This window comes from Macrobrachium nipponense, chromosome 49 (assembly GCF_015104395.2).
Source record: "Macrobrachium nipponense isolate FS-2020 chromosome 49, ASM1510439v2, whole genome shotgun sequence".
Taxonomy (NCBI): Eukaryota; Metazoa; Arthropoda; class Malacostraca; order Decapoda; family Palaemonidae; genus Macrobrachium; species Macrobrachium nipponense.
In genome coordinates, this window is record NC_087224.1 from 7,945,826 (window position 1) to 7,971,056 (window position 25,231).

Below are 25,231 nucleotides of genomic sequence, written 5' to 3' on the forward strand. Positions count from 1 at the left end.
TGGCCATCAGTTTTAATGAAATTAATTTGGTTTGTGATTTGCACTTGATAAAAATGAAAATAAATATTCACATTAATTATTTTTAGTTAGTTCTATATATAGTTGTGGGAGTGAATTTCAATTGAACAGTCTTCTTTGTTTGAATAAAAATAAACAGGTACTACTTTATTGTTGTAAATATTTTATTATACTTAGATGCATAACCAGTAAACCAATAGATTTGTGTATGCCAGAGAAAACTGTCATTCTTTTACACAGTATTAGTCACCATGATCTGAATACTGTGATGCATTATTATTGCGAAAGTACTTGTACATGTACTTTGTCAAATTGGGATATTATCGCAATATACAGTATGGTCCCCAATTATACGAGAATTTGGTGGACCCACAGCCTTGCAGAACTGGAAAATCGCAGATTTCGATACACATACCTTATGGGAATAATTCCATTAGGGCTAAGACAAACAGCAACTTTCCCAGTCAAACTTTTTTTACTATCCATTTTCAATACTTTATGTACTATACTGTTCTTTTTTTTTTCTAATATGAAATTGTTCTTGTGGATAAATAAAATATTAAAAATGTTTTAATAATTTGAAAAAGTTTTAAAATTGACAGCCCAGGGTGGTAAAACTCCATACACGCAAACACTGTCACATTGGGTGCAATTGTACTGTACCAATAGTCATTTCCTTTAAAAAAAACCTTTTGGATGGAATTTTCTCTACCTGTCTTCTGCCAAAAATCTTTCAAACTCCTCTATCTCATCCTCTGTGAAGAGTTCTGCTGATTGAAGGCTTTGTGAACCATTTGAGGTTTCGGGACTGGCATTCATGCGTGTCTTCACTCGCGTTAGGTTGAACTAGTGACATCATAAAAGGGGAATCGCACAGTCCGATCACGCATATTTCAGGACCGTACTGTATTTATTGTCGTACGTATTGCAGATGACTGTCCTGTAACATTTTTTAGCATCTTTGAGCTCTCATCTTTCCTCTCCAACGTAGCCCTCCAATGTTTTGTTCAGTGGTTTGTGAAGCAACCTTATCATGAAATATTTCCTCTTCTAGGTTGTTGTTGTACCTCAAACAAAGGAAGGTAAAGGAAATTTGCGGGTTATTCACCGAGACCAGTTGCAAGTCATAAGAGCAGGTGGAAATCCCAGGTGCCTGATTGCTATCAGAAGACACCCAAAAGGATACCAGTCATTGAGCAGGGACAGATTCTTACAGTTGCTGTGGATGCCAGAGGTAAGTTTGGGTTGTTTGGATTCATCAACATTTACATCTTCATGTCAGATTTTGCAATTATTGGGCTAGACATGTGGTTTATTGTATAGTTCCATTTTTGTGCTTAGGTCATTTTCAGGTATTAAGTGTGGAAATAGCATATGTTGCTGTACAGTGTTTGGTTTGGCATGGAGTTTTTGAGTGGTTAGATAAAGCAATTCATCTAATGCAGAAGGACAGAATTTCAGTTATCACCAACAGGGAAAATAATGGTTTGTAAATTTGGAATCTTGTAAAAATAGAAAACCTATTTTAAAGATGTAACTAGTAGAAATCCCAATCATTTGTATTGTTTTATTAGAAATTTTAGCGGCATACTGTGGAAAAGCAGTGTAACTGTTATTTTTAGTTAGTAGACCACTTCAATATGGCATTTGTGTTCTGGAATGAAGCAGTCAGAATCATGCAAGGAAAAGTGATAATTAGAGAATTTTATCTATTTATGTGGACTTTTTACCAAACATTTTTGTCCTTTGACATGATCAAAATAAGAGTCTCATTGTAGCATGTTTCATGTACAATGAATTCTGCATGTGTTTTTCTTAAAGAAGCAGTATTCTAGAAAATGTTCTTGTTTGGGCATTTCACCTTGAAGTTCAGTTGTTTTCATTGTACTGCATCGTTTTATGCATTCAACTTACCTGTCAGATATATACTTAGCTATAGACTCCGTCGTCCCGATAGAAATTCGAATTTCGCAGGGCACACCTCTAAACAGGTAGGTCAGGTGATCTACCGCCCCGCCGCTTGGTGGCGGGAATAGGAATCATTCCGTTTTCTAAGACAGATTTTCTCTATCGGCCGTGACAGCAACATTGTTGTTGTTACTCCTGATTTGATTTTCGTGTTTTTTCATCGCTATTGATCTTCTGAGCAGTTTATTTTGGTGACGTATTGGATCTTTGGTTTGGCATACTCTTTCGTGGACTGTTTTTTGGACTTGGTTTTGGATATTTCTCATGATGTCGGATTCTAGCTTTACGGTTAGAAGACAGTGTGTAAATGAGGGATGCATGGTGAGGCTACCGAAAGCTTCGGTAGACCCTCACACAGTTTGTAAGGGGTGTAGAAGGAATGAATGTTCAATTTCTAACACCTGTGATGAATGTGTAAATATGAATGAGGAAGAATGGAAGAATTTAAATTCATATTTAAGGAAATTAGATATGGATAGGGCTAGGAAGGCTTCCTCCAGAAGCGTAAGTAGGTCTCGCTCTAACGAGCCTATTAAATTAACACCTAACCCTAAACCTGTATCTTCTTCCTCTAGTACTAAGACTGCAAATCCGGCAACGGAAATTGCAGATCTTAAAGCTGCGCTACAAAGGATGGAACGTCAAATGCTGACGTTGAAACGTAAGCGTACAGTGATAGTGAATTAAGTGCCCTAGTGCAGTGGAGGGTGCGTCTGATCGGCTTCATCTCGCTCCCAGGCCTAGCACCTCTTCCAAGCTCACAGGCCCAGAGGAGAAGGAATGTCAAAAGCCTTACGGAGGTTATGGCGAATCCCCACCGATCAGGCGTCTCGTCAGATTCTTGTGACGACCCGAACTGCCAAGGATCGCTTATCGAAAAAAGCATCCTAAAGAAGTGTTTTTCTTCGTCAGAATTCTTCACCGAATGTAAGGGGATGGAGTTCTGATGAACTGTACGGCCCTTAAAGAGAAGTTGGAAGGCTCCAACTTTGGATTCAAGCCCTGAGCTTTTCTCCGATCTATCACCTTCTGAGAATAAGAAAAGGAGATTGGTTCCTAAACGGAAATCGGAGTTTCCTTCCGCTTCTAAGACATCCCTCACCTGAATCAGGGAAGGAAAAAAGAGAATGCGGCTGCAAAAATTATCCTAAATGTGCAGGATCAACTTTCGGCCTTAGTAGGAGTTTTTACTAAGGAAACTCCCAGGAGAAAGGACTCTTTCCTTCCTATAAGAAGACGAAGGGAAGGAAAGAAGAAACGGAAGTTTCGGCTTATACTCAGAGGAGTATGAAGAAAACGCCAACCTGGCGCAATGCGCCAGATGCGCCAGATGCGTTTGAGACTCCATATGAGTCAGAAGAGCCAGAAGCGCCAGATGCGCCATATGCGCCAGAAGCGCCAGCCTGGCGAAATGCGCCAGAAGCGCCAGATGCGCCAGAAGCGCCACCCTGCCGAAATGCGCCAGAAGCGCCAGAGGCGCCAGATGCGCCAGAAGCGCCACCCTGCCGAAATGCGCCAGAAGCGCCAGCTTGGCGCAAGGAATCACGAGCGCCAACCCCGTCGCAATGAGCCACAAGTGACAAATAAGAGACGGACTTCTTCCAAAAGACATTAAGCCAAGAGGATTTGTTTAGCTTTCGGAAGGATAAACCTTTTACCTGACAGGGCTTTAGTTGTCGCACAAGCGGCCGTAGCCCTTGTCAAGACATAGGTGGTTCCGGAGAAAGCGATAGGAGAGGACATCCTTCGTCTGACAGGAGAGAAAGGTGTCGCACAAGCGGCCATCGCTCTTGCCAGGAGAAGGATAAGGTCGTTTTGCAGGATCAACCTATCTCTCGTAGGGACGCAAGTTATCGCACAGGCGGTCGTCGTTCTTGCGAGAGTGGGTGGATGTTGCAAGAGGCCAGTCTCCTGCTGGGAAATAAACAACATCCTCTTCGGGAATTTGGAATTTGGAAGAGATTTCGGACTCTGAAGATCACTCGGCCTCCGGGTTTTGTCAGATTACAAGACGCTGGCAGCCCTCTTACTTCAAGAGTTTGGGGACTCTTTAAGCCCGACTGCTCCTCCTTCTCCAAGGTCCTTATTTACAAGCACGAAGGTCCCGAACAATCATCTTTTTTATTAAAATGAAGCCAACCATTTTCCATGAACAAGGCTCTCCGATTCGTAGGAATTGGTTGGAATCCAAGGAGAAGGCGGGGAAGGGGGAAGACAGTCTTTACCTGCCCTCCTTCCAGACTATCAGGAAAGAAGGGAATTTGGTACGAGACGGGCAACCACGGGGTCTAGCTCTCCCGTCCACTGCCGAAGCAGATTTTTCGAATCTGGTAGATTCGTCTAGGAGACAAACCTTGTCATCAGCAAAGATCACATGGGGGACTTCTGAGATGGACCATCTCCTCAAGGGATTGTTTAATGTCTTAGAAGTTTTTAACTTCTTAGACTGGTCCCTTGGGGTGTGTTGGCCAAAAAGCACACAGAAGGAATCTCTTAGTCCAGAAGTCCTTCATAGTGTTCTTTCCTCCTGTATGGACAAGGCAGTTCAGGATGGATCAGGAGAGGTGGCCTCTCTGTTTGGAACTGGTATTCTGAAGAAGAGAGTCTTATTTAGCTCTTTTCTGACGAAAGCAGTTACTCCTACTCAGAGGTCATCTCTTTCTGTATGCTCCTCTGTCGGACCAATTGTTTCCTTCAAATCTAGTAAAAGATATTTCTCATTCTTTGACAGAAAAGGCCACACAAGATCTCTTTGGCCCTTTGGCCCAATCTGCAAAGAAAAATTTCTGAGGAACCTTTTTTCGGGGTCCTATTAAGAGAGAGATCGGGCTCCTCAACAGCCCTTTCGAGGGAGTACCTCGGCCAGACCCTCTTTTAAGAAGAGAGGAGTGCAGAAGAGAGGTAGGTCTTCCTTCAGACCTATCAGAGAGCGAAATGAGACAACAGTCCTTCAAGCACCGGTAGGAGCCAGACTCGGAAATTTTCCGAAGAATGGACTCGGAGACAGGCAGAAATTTGGTCCCTTTCCGTGGTAACAAAGGGATATATGATCCCCTTTCGAGACAGACCTCCCTTGACTACGAACCCGAGGGAACTGTCAGCTCAATACAGGGACCCTGCCAAGAAAGAAGCATTATTGCAACTGGTAGAACAGATGTTGCAAAAGGAGGCCATCGAAGTGGTTCGGGATCCGCATTCCCGAGGATTCTACAACCGTCTTTTTCTGGTTCCGAAATCCTCGGGAGGGTGGAGACCGGTCCTGGATGTGAGCGCATTGAACCGATTTGTGGAGAACACAAAGTTCTCTATGGAAACATCAAAATCAGTTCTTGCGGCTCTTCGTCCAGGAGATTGGATGGTCTCCTTAGATCTACAAGATGCATACTTTCATGTCCCCCTGCATCCATCATCGAAGAAATATCTCCGATTCATGATGCAGGGGAAAGTATACCAATTCAGAGCCTATGCTTCGGCCTTTTCTACGGCACCCCTCAAGTGTTCACGAGGCTAATGATGAATGTTGCGAGATGGCTACATCTAGAGGGGATAAAAAAAAAAAAATATATCCCTTTATCTGGACGATTGGCTAATAAGAGCAAAATCGGAAATTCAGTGCTTGAAGGACTTGGAGAAGACTTTGAACTTGACAAAATCTCTGGGACTGCTCGTGAACCTCGAGAAATCACAATTGATCCCCAGACAGAACATAGTCTATCTGGGGATACAGATGGATTCTCGGGGTTTTCGGGCGTTTCCATCTCAAGACAGAATTACTCGAGGCTTAGAAAGATCTCGAACTACTTAGGAAAGAACGGAACCATTCGGCGAGGGAATGGCTCAGTCTGCTGGGCACCCTTTCCTCGTTAGAGCAGTTCATTTCCCTGGGAAGATTAAATCTCAGACCTCTGCAATTTTATCTAAAGAGGATGGTGGAGTCAAAAGACAGGAGACTTGTCAGACGTTTTTCCCATCCAACAGGGGATAAAATCCGACCTAAAGTGGTGGTTAACCCCATTAACAAGGAACGAAGGGGTGTCCCTCTTGATTCGGAACCCTCACCGAGTGTTTGTTTTCCGATGCCTCGGAAACAGGTTGGGGAGCAACACTGGGTCCAAAGGAAGTAGCAGTATTTGGACCAGCAACAAACTACTCTGCACATCAATGCGAAGGAACTCCTGGCAATTCATCTAGCCCTGGAATACTTCGAAGCGGAAGTTCAAGGGGTAGGTAGTTTCAAGTCAATTCCGACAACACCACAGCTCTGGCTTACATCCGGAATCAAGGGGGCACTCACTCTTTCTCTCTGAACGAAATAGCGAGAGCTCTATTACCTGGACAGAGGAACGGGGCATTATTCTGCGTACAAGGTTTGTCCAAGGAGTAAAAAACCTAAGGGCAGACAGGTTGAGCAGAAAGAACCAGGTTCTCCCGACAGAGTGGATGCTCCACTCAGGAGTTCTGCAGACAAATATGGTCACTCTGGGGGAAGACCCCAGTATCGACCTTTTTGTTTGCCACGTTCCTCTCCAGGAAAATAGACAACTTCTGCTCGCTAGAAGAAGATCCCAGAGCCACAGCGATCGATGCCTTCCTCATGGATTGGTCAGGCATAGACGTATACGCCTTTCCCCCATTCAAATTGCTGGGGGAAGTATAAGGAAATTTGTGGCATCGGAAGGAATGAGAATGACTCTAATTGCTCCCTTTTGGCCTTCCCCGAATCTGGTACACAGAGGTACTGGAATGGGCGGTGGACTTCCCCCTTCCCCAGATCTCTAACCATACAGGACAGATCTGTCTCAGACAACCCCACTTCGAGAGGTTCCACAAAAACATCCAAAGTCTCTCCCTGACTGCCTTTCGACTATTGAAAGACTGGTCAGAGCGAGAGGCTTTTCAAAGAAAGTGGCAACTTCAATTGCTAGAGCCCGCAGAGCCTCTACCCTGCGGGTCTACCAATCGAAGTGGGAAGTTTTTCCGTAGATGGTGTAGGTCGAAGAAGCTGTCCTCTTCCAATACCTCTGTAACCGAAATCGCGGATTTTCTCCTCTTCTTAAGAGAAGAATCCAAATTGGCCGTATCAACCTATCAAGGGTGGGATATAGGAGCATGCTCTCAGCTGTTTTTAGAAACAGAGGGCTGAATCTCGAGAATAATACGGATCTTCATGATCTCGTCAGGTCTTTCGAGACTAAGAAATTGAGATCGTCGATTCCCCCAGAGTTGGAACCTGGACGTTGTCCTAAAGTTCTTGATGTCGGACAGGTTCGAACCTATAGATAAAATCTCATTCAGAGATCTTACTAGCAAATGCATATTCCTGTTGGCTCTCGCAACTGCTAAGAGGATCAGTGAATTGCATGCTTGGACTCTCGGGTGGGATTTAGAAAAGACTCGGCTGTCATTTCTTTCAGGATCTTTTCCTAGCAAAGAATGAGAACCCTTCTAAACCTTGGCCTAGAAGTTTCGAAGTCAAGGGACTCTCTTCTCTGGTAGGAAGAGAGTTGGATCGGTCCCTTTGCCCAGTCAGGACCTTAAAAATTTTATTTAGAAAAGAAGACACAGCTTCAGGGATGTCGACAAGGTCTTTGGTGTCGGTAAGAAAACCCCAAGAGACCTATGTCAAAGAACGCACTGGCATTCTTTGTCAGAAATGTAATTACCGAAGCTCATAGGAATTGCCAAGAGAACTCTTTAAAGCTGCTGAGAGTGAAAGCTCACAAAGTCCGGGCTGTGGCAATTCTTTCCCTTTGTTTTACGAAGAATATGTCCATGAGAAAAACATTTTTAGCAGCAACTTATTGGAGGTGCAATTCAGTATTTTTGCATCCACTATTTAAAGGATGTTAGAATAACATACGATAAATGTTTCGCTCTTGGACCTTATGTATCAGCGGATACTATGCTGGGAAAATGGAGCAGACGCTGATCCTTAAATTTGTTTTTAATAATTTTTAATATTAGTTTTAATATTGTTGTTGAGTTGTGGGTTGCTTGAAAGGATGTTCGGGGATGACTCCTTTTCAATCTTAGTACTAACCCAATGAGGATCAGGTGATCGGGATTAGTGTCGTGCTCTATGATCATGCCAATAGGCAAGGTGTTTTGTCATGTAAGTGGATGGGACCCCATGACAAAGATCCTAAGGTTCTGAAGCGTAAGTGGGTAAGACCCCTGTAACAGACCATCAAGAACTCTTAGCATGAGGTCACTACCTCGCTGAGGCTCTTGAAGCGATACGGGCTCCTAGGCAGTAGCCATGAAGTCTTTCGCTAACACAGGTAGGAATCAGGTTTTTTAATTTTATTACCTACAACATATGTTGTTTCCTGTCATATTTCAGTAGATTAGCTGTCTCTTACCCTCTGCCAAAGGTGCCAATCAGCTAAGTATATATCTGACAGGTAAGTTGAATGCATAAAAATGTTATTGTCATGATACAATAAAGTTTTATGCATACTTACCTGGCAGTATATACGGTGTATGGCCCACCCGAACCTCCCCTCAGGAGACAGGTGGAAGAGAAAATCTGTCTTAGAAAACGGGAATGATTCCTATTCCCGCCACCAGGGCGGCGGGCGGTAGATCACCTGACCTACCTGTAGATGTGCCGCGAAATTCGAATTTCTATCGGGACGACGGAGTCTATAGCTAAGTATATATCTGCCAGGTAAGTATGCATAAAACTTTATTGTATCATGACAATAACATTTTTGTAGAGTTTTGAGCTTAATTTGAAAATAATAACTATCCAAATGTTAAAATACTGCTCTATTTTGCAGGCGTTCATGCAATTGTGAAAAATGGCAGCCGTCTTTCATATGTCAATATACAATCTTAGCTCTGGGAAAGCTGAGCAAGAGTGCGTGTTTCCCACCGACAGCACAGCTTTTATGGGTACAGAGCCATCAGCTATATCCTTGACTATTACTGGAGAGGTAAGGAATAGATCTTTTATAGAGTAACATGACTTTGCTTAATTTGTTTAACATTTCAAACTGGTAAATATTCAGTTTTATTTTTTTTATAGACCTCTGTCATGCTTTTGGCATTTTTTTTTCTACTCTTTGTGGGTCGTATCACCTTCCATCATTTAAGAAGGCTTGTTTTCGGTGTCAGTTCCTACTGTTTTCTCTGTACTTAGCTTTCACCATGAACTAGGTAAAAGAAGTTATGCTTTCTAGCATTTGGTCATTGTATCAAAATAATAAATCCTTTTGTATAGATTTGGATGATGTAGAGGTTTTTCATAAGTAGAATTACCATCCCCTACTTCCCCATATTTACTTCAACATTTAGAGGTCCAGCCTTGTCTTTTTTACCTTGTGATTGAAGACCAAAGTCTCCTGACTAACCTTTGAATTCTCAAATGAAGACTTATGTCCGGTGTATGTTCCTATGAAAGTTGTTAGAATCCTAATGAACATTTTACTCATGTTCGTTTTTCAGAGTGAGAATGTTGCTATCCTCCGGGATGGAAATAGTAACTATTTATCCCTTGAGTAAGGACTGCGTAGAATCTATAAAAGATCCGCATTGGCCAGATCTACCTCCTGTTCCTGCTTGGGGGTAGCAACACACTTCCTTCACGGTGCAGGGGCTCATCAAAAGAACCATGTGCCTTGCTTGTCTTAGCTCTCAACACACAAACTTTTAATGCCTAAGATTCTTAGGTGTGATCCGGAGGGTGTGAGAACAGGTCCTTGCTCTCATTGAGAATGAACCAGCAGTAAGATGTTTCTTGAATATTGGCAGTTTGTAGGTGAACTAAGATTTTATGTAGTCATTTTAAAAGTTTTTGAGGTGCTGTCAGTAATGCCTTGTATGCCACTGCAGATGATAAAGTTTAAAACTATCTGGGCAGTTTGTGAGTATTTGAAGTATGATCTAAATCTATGCAGTTATAGTTTTAACATTTCCTAATCTAACTTCTAAAGAGCAATTGAAATGTTCCTAAAATAATGGCAATAATTAAAAATTTTTTGCATTTTAGGTGGAGTTGCTAATCTAACCACAGAATCTATCGTGGAAGAAAAGTGCAATGGCAATAGGAACATTCTTTCATGCCTGTATATCAGCGTGTTGCCTAGTTACAAGTATAGAAACTGAAGGTGAAAGTGTTCTGGAGAAGGATCCCCATCTTGGGGAGCTTTACATGGAATCCAAATTCGTCAGAATCGCTTAATGATACAGCAGCGCACCAGGACCTGAAGATGATCTTTATGACACCCTCATCATCCAAAACCACCCCAGGTCTTAGCATGCCAACTTTGGGAGTGTCGGATCCAAACGAACGAAAGTCCTATTCCTTAACAAATATGGGAAGGAACATTTGTGATAGTTCTGCACTTTCTCCCCACCTTCGGAACCTTTTGATAGCAAGAGATTCTAATGGGTTCACCCCTTTCATGTTGGCCGTGTCGGGAAGAGCTTACCAGGCAGCCTTGATCCTCTTTGATGTAATCCATCGTGTAGCTCACGACAGTGCAATGGACTCTGAGAGTGAGAGACGAGCTGTTTCACATATGATTTTCCCTAGGGGTAGTAACCCCGATGACTCTCCGCTTCATGTTCTTTGTTATAATGACACATGTTCTTTCACATGGACTGGTGCTGAACATATCAATCAGGATATTTTTGAGTGCAGAACATGTGGGCTTGTTGGGTCTTTGTGTTGTTGTACAGAATGTGCAAGAGTATGCCACAAGGGTCATGACTGCAAGCTGAAGAAGACCTCTCCTACTGCATACTGTGATTGTTGGGAGAAGTGCAAGTGTAAAGCTCTGCGGTCTGGCCACCAGGCAGCTCGATTTGACCTCCTGTCACGACTTATCACAGAAACAGATCTAGTGAATTTACCTAATGGCCGAGGAGAGAATTTACTTCTATTTCTTGTTCAAACTGTTGGGCGCCAGGGTCACGGAACAAAAGCAGTGGCAGAGGTTAGTTAAATTTTTATTGTTTTGGAGAATTATTAGTGTTATGTGAGGCTTTTTTGATATACATTATCTATATCCTGTGAAAGTTGGTATTAGATTCCAGTATAATGTCAGTACTTGGACTCTTGCTGAGAGAGTAAGGTAGTCATGTCATTGATTATAATAAAGGTTTAGTTACTTATTTGAAAATTTACTTCAATCAGGTGTCGGTCATCTTCCTCAACACGCAAAAATACCCTGTCCGATGTAGTAAATTTGGAAGTTCCGGACCATGATTTAGAGCCACCAAAGTTTAGTCGTCGGGCTTTAGAGCGCCTTTTGAGCGATTGGGCTGCTGTCAGAGCTATGATCATGACAGGCCACGGAAGAGACTCCTCCTACAGCTGCATCCACAGATGAGATCCATTTCATGCAGTTCCAAGGCCATACTACGCATCTGGATAAATTCACCTCACTATTTGCTAGTCCAAATTAGCAACCCAGGTAGGCAAGGTAGACCACAATTATTTATTTTATTATTTTTTTAACGTAGGTATTGCTGCACTGTTTTCTTGTACTGAAGTTTTCTCTTTGCTGTGTGCCATGGCTTCCAGGTGCATTGCTCTGGTATTTCCTTCTCACTAACGTCCAGCTTTAATTTAGCCTTGCTCGAATTTCCACCCCTCAGTAAGTGGTCTATTTATTCTCGTAGCCTGTTTTGAGTGAATTTCACTCACCTTAAGTCAAGTGTTTTTGGGAGTAACTTCTTAAAGAATAGTCAGATCAGTATGAGGTTAAGGCATGGGATAATGGCAGCAGTCATACTACATATACCAGGCCCATAGGTGTTTGACCTAGCAGTGATGGGGAATATGCTAGCTAACGGTCCACAGGGCTGTAGGAATGCAATTCCACTGAGACTTTACACCCTATATACCAAGGAGAAAGCTGCCTATTATCTACAAAACAGTGTTGAATAGGTGTTCAGTGGCGCATCAACCACTTCAGTCACTTGACATCAAATAAGACCTAAAGTGCGAGGTCCCCGAGGGTATCGCCATACTCCCATAACCTTTCAGTCTGTTTTCAGTAGTCTGGAACTGGTTGGAAATTCAAGAAAAAAAAAGAAAAGAAAAGCAGGATAAATGAGATGGGTGGGTAGTGCTTAACAGTAGAGATATTTTCATGACATCAAAGTCACTTGCTTGGAGTGGTATCGTCGTTGTTTGAATTTCTCTTCATTTTCAAACAAACTGCCTTAACTGTTTACTTATAGTTATTATTATTAATAGGGGTTAGTTTTTCCAGACCTCTGAGTCTCAAGTAGACTCTTCTCGGCCTGGTTAATTTACTTATAGTGCTAAAAAAATTACGGTGCAAGGTGTGAATAAGGCTGCCTAAATCTCATACAGATCCAACTGTTGTTTGAGAAGTAATTAAAAAAAAACTATGCTTAAAGTGAGTGAAATTCATAGTAAAGTATTTAGTTTGGTTTTAGGACTTGATAGCAATAACTTGGCAGCCTTAATTTTGTTTTTATGGCTACCATTGTTCCTTTGTAACAGGGAAGTAACCCCCTCTTGTGTGCTATTTTATTTTATATACTAAGGGTAAGATTGCAAGTCTTGTGTTCTGTTGCTATACCCACTTCCACTGGCCTAATTCAAGTTTATTGCTACCTTTTTCAGGATAAGCAATAAACCAGTTTTGTTTTGGAGTCAAATATGCTAGCTATTGTTTTACGAAATGCTTTTAAAAAGATATGAAGTGGAGTGCCATTTTTGTGTGTGTGTGTGTGTGTGGTTTTAGAAGTAGTTTTTGATAACTTCACAGAGAGAATACAGTTTGCAAAAGTGTTTTTATATTAATTATCAACCACCATTACATGTTCAAGGTTTTTTGTATATATTGCAATCCATGTTACTGACTTTTAGTGAAGGGTCTAAGTTTAGTGAAATGGATATTTTATCCCAAAGTGTAATGCTCTTGATGATTCAGTGTTTTAAGAGGTGAGAGGTGGTTTGAACTAAGATTTTTCTTGTTTGTAATTTATCTGTATTATAAAGCTTTTAGAATTAGATATTTTTTTAATTAGGGCGACACAAGATATATTTCAACTTTTTGAAATTACAGTTGTTATTGCTTCCCATTTGTAGGCTGAGCATCGTAACTTGAAACTGAAGCAACTTATTAATAGTGATGACGAAGAAAGAAAAATGATTGCAGACACGATGGTTACTGCCTTGATCAACACGTTGATAAGGGAACTCCATAACGATAGCATTCCTGGGAGAAAGCAAGAGGCAGAAAAGGTAGGTTGTTTTTTTATTTTTACCATTTAGTATTGACGTTCTGTTTGCCAGGGATGATAGAATTCAAAAATAGATAAATTTATATATTTATTTATTTTTTGTGTCCTTATAGTTATACTGTAGTTTCTCTAGTAAATAGTAAATAACTCGGTATTCAAGGTGTTTGTTGCTACATAGGGTATTCAAGGTGTTTGTTGCTACATAGGTGGTCATTTTACCCAACATTCACCAAGTTTTGTAGCACATCTGGTGCTTTCATGTTGTGAAACTGAGGCATGTCACCTGTGAAATCTTCCTCTGTTTTCACTTATTTGGGAGTAAAAAGTTAAGTATATCTTAGTTTAACCAGACCACTGAGCTGATTAACTGCTCTCCTAGGGCTGGCCCAAAGGATTAGATATTTTTACGTGGCTAGGAACCAATTTGTTACCTAGCATCGGGGCCTACAGCTTATTGTGGGATCTGAACCACATTATATCGAGAATATAATTTCTAATCACCAGAAACAAATTGCACTGATTCCACGTTGGCAGAGCGGGGAATCGAACTCAAGACTACCGAATCGGTAGGTGAGCACATAAATCATTCGTCCAACGAGGAACTTAAGCCTACAAACTACCTTGGTGTTGTTTTTGTTGGTTGGGGGGGGAGGGGGGGCCAGTTTACGAAAGGTCTATAGAAGATTGTGAAAAGGTTTGAAAAAGGTGTATTTTGTTGAGTCAAAAATACAGGAATTTTAAGATAGGATATTTATGATATTTATTAGAATGAAAATGTAAAAATCAATAATGTACAATTAAACAGTAAACAGTACAGAAAAAAAAAAAAAATTTCCATTGGTGAAACAAGAGATCTATTTGACCATAGATTTGAACACATTTTAATATATGTTAAGTTAGAAATATGATGTTAACAACTTAGCTTGAGGGGAAAGTCTTGCACGCATACTGAGTAAGCTGGAGGTTGAATCACGCCTTGTTAAATCAGGCAGTTATTCCTTTGTAAGACCTTTCTAGAGTGAAACTTTCCATGTCTATCACCTTCCATAACTTAATTGCCCTTCCCTTCTCGTTACATAATCAAACCAAAATCTTTGAACCATAGATTTTGACACATTTTAATATGTTAAGTTAGAAGTATGATGTTAACAACTTAGCTTGAGGGGAAAGTCTTGCACGCAATACTGAGTAGCTTGGAGGTTTGAATCACGCCTTGTTAAATCAGGCAGTTATTCCTTTGTCAAGACCTTTTCTAGAGTGCAAAAACTTTCCATGTCTAATCACCTTCCATAACTTAATTGCCCTTCCCCCCTTCTCGTTACATAATCAAACCAAATCTTCGAGGTCAACCACTTTCCTCATATGCTGAAACCATCTCAATCTGTTGATACTTTTCTGTTTACCATCTATGGAACATCATGCATCATTACTGTTATGGTCTGTATTGTGTAAGAAATCTCAGTTTCCCTAAAAAATGTTGTACCTAACATTTTTCTTTTGTATTGTCAACAGGTGGCTAGGAGGTTTATTGCTTCATTGGTGCGGTAATATTTGTAATTCTGGCCATTGAGATGATGCCAAATGTTGGAAAGAAGAAACCAGGCAGTTCTTATACTCAGCCACTGGCAAAGTGTATTAAGGTTAGTGTAAAAACGAATTATTTGTGTAAACATTTATCTTTTAAGTTGCTCTCAACTTAGAAGTTCATAATAGTGTAACTTAACTGTAAGCAGATGGGTGTGAAGTTAGCGTGTAAAGTGCATTTCCTTTTGCAAAGTTAATTTTTTTTTTGTTAGGATACTTAAAAAAAATATGTATATTGCAGTAGATATATTATGCTTTTATTTCAAAAATTTTCAATAATCGATGGAATTGATTACTGACTCTCATGTTTGAGTGGTAACAAATTGAATAGGGTATAAGCTGGGAGTATCCTATGTGTTGAGATTGAGGATAAATCTGTCAGTCTAAGCAGTTACTGATATAAGAAAGAAAAAGCCATGGAAGTGATGGTGCTCCTCTGAGAATTGAGTATGAGCCTTAAACTAATTTGTGTAAAAGTACCACAATATAGCATACACATTTCAAGTGTAAATTTTTAATTTGTTCATGAAACTTACCTGCCAGATATATATATAGCTGTATTCTCCGAAGTCCGACAGAATTTCAAAACTCCCGGCACCACGCAGTGGGCGGCCAGGTGGTTAGTACCCATTCCTGCCGCTGGGAGGCGGATATCAGGAACCATTCCCATTTTCTATTCAGATTTTTCTCTGTCGCGGTAGTGAAAACACCTGTTTCCATTACCTCCGCCTAGATTTTGAAACTTCATTAGCCGCTTAAGTATCCTACTTATTTTTTTGAATGATTGACTTGGATTTGTGGCTAGGCATAACCCTTCATCATAAATTAATTTAACTTTTCAAATGTTTTTTCATTGCATATGATGTCTGAATCTAGTTAGCCTAGTTTCAGACTTTGTTGTCTGCAACGGGTAAGGGAGGCTACCGAAACCTTCGGTAGACACTTGCTTAGTACATGACGTTTACATGTTTTCTTTGTTGAAAGATCAATGTAATTAGTGTAATGTTGACTGATTCCGAAAGAAGACGTATGATTTCGTATTTGTACGCAAATTAGAGCGTGATAGAATCAGGAGGTCTTCCTCCACAGTAACAGAAGTTAGGATAATGAACCTACTACCTCCAGTAAGACTTTATTTTGCCTAACCCTGTGGTATGGCTTACGGGCCTAGAGGAAGTGTCTGTGAGAGGTAATGCCCTTTCTATTATGGTGGATTACATCAAGTAAGCTTGGAAAAGTGCTCGCTCTCCAATCAGTGTTGTGAGTGTAGTGATGTTGATTTTGCCCCTAGTGTTGTGGAGGGGGCGTCAGATCGGTCCTATAACGCCTCTAGGTCTAAACCTCTGTCGGACTCCCAGGACCAGGGAGGGGGCAAGTTGAAAACCGAAGGAGGGTTACGGGAACCCCCCACCGATCTGGCGTCCCTTCGGCAGGATAAGGCTGCCAAAGATCGTGCACGTGCACGAATCATGAAAGATTGCTTCTCGTCCTCCGAGGCGTCCTCCCCGCAAGGTTGGAGCTCTCGAAAGGACTCGCGCCCTCTAAAAAAGAAGCTTTAGAGAAGATGATGCTTCACGTCCTCTCTCTCGTCAGGAGGGAGCGTCAGAGTACTGATCTGGCGTCCCTTCGGCTTGACTTAATATCGATAAGCGTGACAAAGACGCAAAATGTCGCACAGGCGGCTGTCGTCTTGGTCAAGAGATTAAAAATGTCCATAAGGCAGGACCCTCACGAGGACGCCTTTCGAGACATTCAACGCTCTATCGAGAGGAAGGAACGTCTTTACTCTTGTAGCAAGGATTGTTTTCTTGCTTTCCAAGACGCTCCCCTCCCTCCTCCCCTCATGGTGCTATGTATACGTTAGTGACGTTTCGCTTTACTACGAAACGGGATATTGTTTCAAGCTCATAAGCTTGACGTCCAGCAAGCTGATTTGCATAGTCAAACAGCTCGCCAAGACGCATCTTACTCGTCCCTAAGGGACGCTCTGTCAGCGGACAGAGATGACACTGGACAGACTATCCTAGTTTTCGACAGGAGAAGGGCAAAGAATTCCTCATACCCAAGAACACAGGCGTCCTTTTAAATGCCCTTCTGCAGTGTCGATGAGCGTGACAAAGACGCAAGATGTCGCACAGCCGGCCGTCGTTTTTGTCAAGAGTGGCGAACGTCCTTAAGACTCGTCCTGATGACGATCACCGTACTTATGCTTAGGACGCTCGCGTTTCATGAGCGGCTCTCCCCTCGCCAGGAAGCCTCTCAAGTTACTCGTGTTGCCGCACGTCATTCACTATGACGCTTCCCTTGATATTCGTCGCTCTTCTTTATTTCCGGACGCTCTTCAAGACGCTCAAAGAATGCAATCAGGACGTTCGGCAAGCACCTCGCGAGGATGCCTTTCGGAACGCTCGGCGTCCTTTTTTGTTTTTTGAGCGCGTTTCTGGATATGTTTCATTTGCATTACTAATAAGACGCAAGATGTTGCACAGGCGGCCACCGTCTTTGTTAGAAGGTAACGAAGGTCTTTAAGGCCGTCTTGGAGACGATAGCCTTACGTCTTCCTATAGTGCTCTCACACTTCAGGAGCAGCGTGCGGCTCTCCAGGACGCTTTTCGGGTGGCCTTTCAGAAGACGCTCGACGTCATAAACATTGATAAGCTTTTTGGAAGACGCTCGATGTCTTACACATCTGGACGCTCGCCAGGACGCTCGCCAGGACGCTTTTGAAGACGCTCGGCATCCTACACGTCATGACGCTCGGTTAGAGCACTTGCCAGGACGTTCTTCAGAACGATAGGCGTCCTAACGCATCAAGACGTTCGGCAGGATTCCTGCAAGAACGCTCTTCAAGAGGGCGTCGTCGAAGAAGAGGAAGGAGTTTGGTCTCGTCAAGATGTCTACTTCGCTTTCTACGAAGGGAGCGTTCAATAGAATCCATCACTTGATGAATTCCAGGAAAACTGTAAGCAGATTTCGGTGTCATAAAACGCCTCGTCTGCCGAAGGGGAACATTAAGGTCCTTCCTGTCGTAAGCCCAGTCTCTAATCAGGAATCCTGCCCCTTCCTCGATTTCTGCGGGAATCGGGAAGGCTATATGCTCGAATTCCTGATTACTTTCCGTCATGCAATTGGGTTAGTTCTCTTGACAAAGTTCTTAATAACATTTTTATCGCATAAGCGGATAGTAACAAAATTTCGAAAGAGCTCTCATTCATTAGTCAGAGGCTCATCCAGGAAAAAAAGACTACAGACTACGTCCATGAAGTCTTATGTCCAATATCATAAGAAGCTTGAACTTTCCTTTTCGATCTTCGGTTCTCACTTGAGGATTTCCATTTGAATAATATTAATTCCTTCTCTTGGCAAAGAGAACGAAGACAGTCGATTTCCATTCTCTCTCTCTTCCTCGTCGAGGAAAGAATGTAGTAGAGAATTAGATGTTCAAGTGACTGCAATACTTATGTATTTTATCTTTGCGTCATATTACTAATGTAAAGTTCAAGTCATATACGCATATCGTAGTTACCTCTACAGATGGCAACCGAAAGGACTGTTATTTTAAGTGTACTTAATCGTGTCTCCTGCAACTTCCAGGAGTTTCCGGTGTAAGGACAATGCTTAAAGGTATTGTTACAACAACACCAACTCAGCTTCTGCATCTAGCGAATTATGTTTCGCTTAAATATGCCTGCTTGAGAATTTCCTTATGATCGATAATAGTAACAAACCTATTCCTTCGTAGAAGAGAGTAGCTGGTAACTCAGGCAGAAATAGTGCGAAACGAGAGGTTGCTGTTCATTGTGGCGATGACGCAGTATATTTATCGGTACTCCCGGCAACTTTCCAGGAGTTTCCGATTTAACATTTGGTTAATTAAGCGTAATGTTACGACAACACAAAATCAGCTTCTGTATTTAACGAATTCTGTTTCGCTTAAATATGCCACTTGAGAGTTTCTGTTCAAATAATGGAAAATCTATTCCTTAGATGAATAGAATAGCTGGCAACTCGGCTAAGACTGCGAGAAGGTGAACACTGCTGCCTGTAACTGTCACAGTGTCACACACTGTCACCAACTCAGTTTTAGGTAGCTCGTTGTTATGCTCGGTCGTTTACGTCTCTCTCTCCCGCGGGATTGATTGACGAACCGTATCTCTGCCCTACAATCATGACTTTCGGCCTCGGGTTGAAGGGGATTCTGGTAATCATGAATAACGACTTCCTTTTGCTAAGAAAATTTTCAACAGATATCTCTCTTAGACATGTTCGGCGCTGCTTACCGCACTGTAACAGAATTCTGTACGAGTCTACCGCAGCATAGCACTATTATAATGCCTCTCCGCTTATGCAAAGCGCAGCCCTTATTAGGGAAGGAAGCATGCTTAGTGAGGGAATGGATGAGTCTGCTGGGGACCATTTCCTCGCTGGAGAAGCTTGTTTCCCTGAATAGACTGCAATTCAGACCTCTACAGTTTTTTCCTACAGGAGAACTGAAATAACATCAAAGATCTAGAATTCTGTTACAGTGCGGTAAGCGCGCCGAACATGTCTAAGAGAGATATCTGTTGAAAATTTCTTAGCAAAAGGAAGTCGTTTTATTCATGATTACCAGAAATCCCCTCAACCCGAGGCGAAAGTCATGATTGTAGGGCAGAGATACGGTTCGTCAATCAATCCCGCGGGAGAGAGAGACGTAAACGACCGAGCATAACAACGAGCTACCTAAAACTGAGTTGGTGACAGTGTGTGACACTGTGACAGTTACAGGCAGCAGCTTATGTTCACCTTCTCGCAGTCTTATGCCGAGTTGCCAGCTATTCTATTCATCTAAGGAATAGATTTTCCATTATTTGAACAGAAACTCTCAAGTTGGCATATTTAAGCGAACAGAATTCGTTAAATACAGAAGCTGATTTTTGTGTTGTCGTAACATTACGTTCTAATTAACCAAAATGTTAAATCGGAAACTCCTGAAAGTTGCCGGGAGTACCGATTAAATATACTGCGTCATCCACAATGACAGCAACCTCTCGTTTCGCACTATTCTGCCTGAGTTACCAGCTACTCTCTTCTACGAAGGAATAGGTTTGTTACTATTATCGATCATAAGGAAATTCTCAAGCAGGCATATTTAAGCGAAACATAATTCGCTAGATGCAGAAGCTGAGTTGGTGTTGTTGTAACAAGCAATACCTTTAAGCATTGTCCTTACACCGGAAACTCCTGGAAACTCAGGTAATACTGAGAGGGAGCCAGGCATCCAGGGACAGAGGTCCTGGCACATAATCTCAAAAGAATTGGGAAGCAATTTGGTTGGCTCTCCAGTTCCTCGAAGAGTGAGTTTTTTTTTTTTTTTTTTGGTCGAGTGGTCCAAATCATCTCAGATAATTCCGCAGCTCTCTCATATCCCAAGAAGAGAGAGATGGTTTATCGGCATAGGCACGGAACGTAACGATCCTTAAGAGGTTCGTTACACGATTGCACGTCCGTCGGATCTTCTCGATCGACGGCAGCAACTACTGACGTTTGAGTAATCCTCGCTTAGAAGTATGTCGAGAGTTGTGGAGACTTTGGGGACGTCCTTTCGTAGATTTCTTTGCAATATTGAAGACGAAGAAGCTTCCTCTACGTTGCGCCCTTATTCTCGATCCGAGAGCGGTAGCAATAGACGCCATCCTATAGTATGGAATGGGGATAGTTGGTTAGCCCTTTTCCCCTATTCAAAAGCTTAGGAAATATAATAAGATAATCGCTGGCGTCAGAGGGAGTGAGAAAGACGCTGATCGCCCATGTTGGCCTTCGAGAGGCTGGATTCACAGAGGTCACGTCCTTCAGAGAGCACTTTCCAAGGACCCTTCCCGAGAGAATCGGTCTACTCTAACAGATTCACTTCGAGAGGTACCTAAAATCTCTCCGCTCTGAGTCTGAATGCGTTCAGACTGTCAAGAAGCGAGAGGATCTTCAAGATTAATTGCAAGTCTCATTGCCAAAGCAAAGCAGTGCTGCATATTTTGCAGTGTACCAATCGGAGTGGGCCGTTTCTGGACATAGGGCAGGAAGAATGACTGTTCCTCCACCTCTGACATCTGTGAATTACTTTACCGCCTTCCCATTCCGTCTGAAGTATGGGATAAGCTAGCAGTCCCAACGATTGTAGAATACGGAAATATGTTGACGGCCTCTAGGCTCAGAGATTCGGATCTGTCAAACAACAAAGCCCTTCACGATCTTGAGGTCTGTGGAAATCTTGAAATTGTCTAGATCGAAGCTTCCGGCATGGAACTTAGACGTAGTCTGAAGTTCCTGATCAAAGCATTTCGAACCTCTCCTTTCTGTAAACTTAATACACGTAACCAGAAAGGCTAATTTTCTAACCACTCTAGCTACGGCAAAGAGGGTTGGGTTTTTTAGTGAGGTTTTAGCCATCATCAGAGGTTTTGGCTTTAGAGGACACAATTCGGTGTCCTCTAAGCCTTCCGTTCTTGCTAAGAACGAAAACAAACCCGTCTAACCCTTGGCCCAGAGACCTGGAAGATCAAGGGGATGGCACAAATTATTGGGCAGAGCCACAGAGAGTCCTGTGCCCTGTCGGGACTCAAGTTTTATCTCGATAAAACTAAAGAAGTCGAGGTCATTTCGGACAATCTGCGGTGTTCCGTAAAAGACCAGACTTGCCCATGTCGAAGAACGCCCTGGCGTTATTTTTAAGGAGTCCTTTCTAAGAGGCCTCATTCATCATGTTTGAACAAAGAGTTTGAAACCTTTTAAATTTTTAAAGTAAATGCTCACGAGGGTGAGGGCGCGGCCTCGGAAGCATTTCAACAGAGCATGACACTCAGTATCCTGTGTGCCACGTTTGAGCGAAGCAACTCTGTGTTCGCTTCACACTCCCGACGGGATGTGAAGACGACATATGAGATCTGCGAGTCACTAGGACCATACATATCCGTAGAAATATTATTGGAGGCAGGAAGCAGCACGAATCCTATCCTATAGAAAAGGGATAGGTGTGCTTTTAACATTTGAAGGGTTGGTCGCTTGAGGCGCTTTCCCTTTCTTTAGCCTAGAAGTTATGGGACTAACTTCGATAGGTTAGGTCAGGTGGTGGTTTTAGCTTCGTTGCCCTCACAGTATGGTCAAAATGGTCTAGTCACATTGTGGTCACGCTCCCGTTGACAGATCATCTAGAGCGCACCAACTACACAGGTCACTACCTTGTTGGCAACTCTAGTAAAGCAAAAGCAGGCTTCGGTGACAGTAATCAAGAAGTCAGCTATGCTAACAGGTAAGAAACCAAGATGTCAATCATCTGCACTTGAGGTGTTTCCAAATCCTTCTATTCTGTCCCTTCCCACCTCCAATGGTGGATTCAGCTATATATATATCTGACAGGTAAGTTTCATGAACAAAATGTTATTGTCATGATACAATAAAGTTTGTTCATACTTACCTGGCAGATATATATAATTAAATACCCACCCACCTCCCCTCAGGGACAGTGGTATGAAAAATCTGAATAGAAAATGGGAATGGTTCCTGATATCCGCCTCCCAGCGGCGGGAATGGGTACTAAACCACCTGGCCGCCCACTGCGTGTGCCGGGAGGTTTTTGAATTCTGTCGGACTTCGGAGAATACGGCTATATATATCTGCCAGGTAAGTATGAACAAACTTTATTGTATCATGACAATAACATTTTAGTGAAAAACTGTTGTGTTCTTTATTTATGAATTAAAAGAATTTAATTTTCATGTACTATATATGCATGTGTGTTCCTCACAGGTCTTTGAAAGTGTCATCCTGTGGCCGTTACGGAACTTTGTGACGCTGCTGATGCTCAATGTTGCCCGTGCGACTCAACTACGTGAAACCAACTGCTCCGTTTCCTCTTAGCTCCACTCACGTCGATGCAAACCATGGCTGCAAGGTGGGGGTTTAGATGTTTAAGGTTTAAATATTTAATCCTTTTATTAGTGTAGGTAGGATTTTCTAGCTTAAACTTTTGAGTGAAGTACCACTTACAGACAACTTTTGACAATCTTGGTTTTCAGAAGTCTTTGCAAAGTCCCTTAGTCCTCAACTGCACTGCTTCTCATTTAAGAAAAGTTGTAAGTCCAGTTATGTTTATAGAAATTTGATGCATTGGTGTGGTTAAATTTAACAGAGTGAGTTGCAAGTCCAGACAATTTGAGTTTGCCAGTAAGAGCATATGAAATTTGAGTTACAAGTCCAGACAACCAGACACTTTATCTCTTGTATATTTTCATGATATAAATCTCTGTGATAGTACCCTTTATGCTGATAATTGTTTAAGATCTGTACTTGCACATTAATTTTGCTTTCTGAATAATTAAGCAATCTGCAGTGTTAATCTTTTCTTTGATTGTTCTAAAGTGAGAATATTTTCATTTAGGAAATGTTTGCGGTTGAACCTTACAAAGACAACATCAGAGGTCTGGCAGCAGCAGCTTAGACTTGCCGGCATCTGCAAGTGTTGTCGATGGTGAAGCTCCAGCGTGGGTGGTGTCGGTTTGGTAGGTGGAAGTGGAGGCAGTGGGAGTGGCCCTGATGGTGGTGGCAGTGCTGTAGGGGAAGAAGAGGAAACTATTGAGGATGAAGTTGCTTCGAACATGTCTAGACCAGGTCCCACATCTAATCGGCAGAGGGAGAGTTAGACCAGATCACAGGAGATGAACAAGAAGGTGAAGGTAATTGTTAGCTAAAGCTTTCTATATAAAACTGAAAATGGTAGATGACAATGGGATGTCTTGATAGCAATCTAGGAAATATATTTGCCTCCGGGACCTGTTTATTAAAGTTGCTGACTTCAAAAAAGTATTTGGTTATTAGGGAGGGGAGGAGTACTGTGTATTTCTGCGTTTATTATTTGAGGATTTAATAATATATATGTTTAAGCCTCTCCATTTTTGGTTTTTTTAGGTGGCAGTGAAAGAGATGATGTGAACGATCGTTCAGAAACAGGAAGGAGATGGTGGTGGTGAAGTTGAGGGTGGAGAGAGTGACATGGAACTTGATCTTTTAGCAGAATCAGACAGTGACGTGATGACAATCAGTCTGCTGTAGATAATGCCTCCAACCAGAGGTCAGTACAACGGGTGCTACTGCAGGCAGCGATGGTGAAGATGACTCAGGAGAATCATCCCCGGAGGAGGATGAGGACGACGAAAGTGAGGCAGCAGAGAACTGATGAATTTGATTCTGGGGAACTGTTTTCTCAGATGAGCAGTTAGAGCGAGGGTAAACACTTCTTCAACTTCGCGCAACATTGCTCCTCACAACTTGCAGTGGGCTGTGAGAAATCCAAGAGACAGTACCTCGCGATTCTGGAGGGTCAGCTGGGGGGACCTACCACTTCAGGATCTTCAAACACAACTTCTAGTGGTCTAATTTATATTGACCCAACCTCCCTGAGGCATGGGCCATCATCCAGTTCGACTGTGACTCCATCGTCACACGAACCAGTAAGCCTGGCAACTACCAACAATACTCTTGCCAGAGCATTTACTATCATTGTGCGGCAGATGAGTTCACTACTTAGTCTAGCTTGTGATGTTGTGAGGGATGGAGGGTTAACCTCAGAGCCACTGGTGGTAGCGGAGGTGTTCCAGGAAGCAGTGGCTGTATCAAAACACAACCAAGCCAGATGTATCTGACACAACTATAATAGCTGCGTTGCTTAAACAGGTGGATGCCCGACTTCAGCCGACTTGGATTGGCTTTTGAGTCTAATGGACTACACAGAGTCCCAGTTAAGGTAAAGGTTGTTGTATGTTGAGGTACGATGCAGTATATTTTTGATTAATTAATGCCAGTTGTATTCAAACAGCTGTAGTTCCTGGAATGAACAGCCCAGCTAAGCTTTAGAATTTGCTGTATAAAAAAAGCAGACTGTTATTCAGGTACTCAATATGTCATTGAGATTTAATCTTTCTTATAATTATTTCTGTTGCTTCCTTTTGACATAAGTTTCATATTGAATGTATGGCATGTTAGAAATAACTGGGAAATTTTTTATTTTGTCAAGTGACTAAAAGTAGACTAATTAATCTGTCATGTGTTGTACAGATTCAGAGGATTCTAGTGTTCATAACTGAAAACTTAATGAAAATGTTTCAGGCCGACATAAAGCCAGTATTGAAGTGTCTGTTTATCTTTTTTACTCCAAATAAACCAGCCCTAGAAAGATCTACTTGAGACTCAGAGGTCTGGAAAAACTAACCCCTATTAATAATAATTAATAATAATTTACTCCATAACAGCCTATAATGGTAATTTGCAAAATAAGACATTGTAAGTTAATTTAATGCAGTCAGACTGTTGTCATTGACCATGTATAAAAAGTAAATTATTATGAGCCTATGATTCTGTGTTTTGGGTTATACTCACCGGCATTAGGTTATCTGGATTGGAG

The 25,231-nt window shown here is 42.1% G+C and overlaps 1 pseudogene; it reads left to right on the plus strand.

Moving 5' to 3' along the window:
• The window catches only part of LOC135205196 (E3 ubiquitin-protein ligase UBR5-like), a 132,258-nt pseudogene that overhangs the window by 96,231 nt on the left and 10,796 nt on the right, over positions 1–25,231 (plus strand).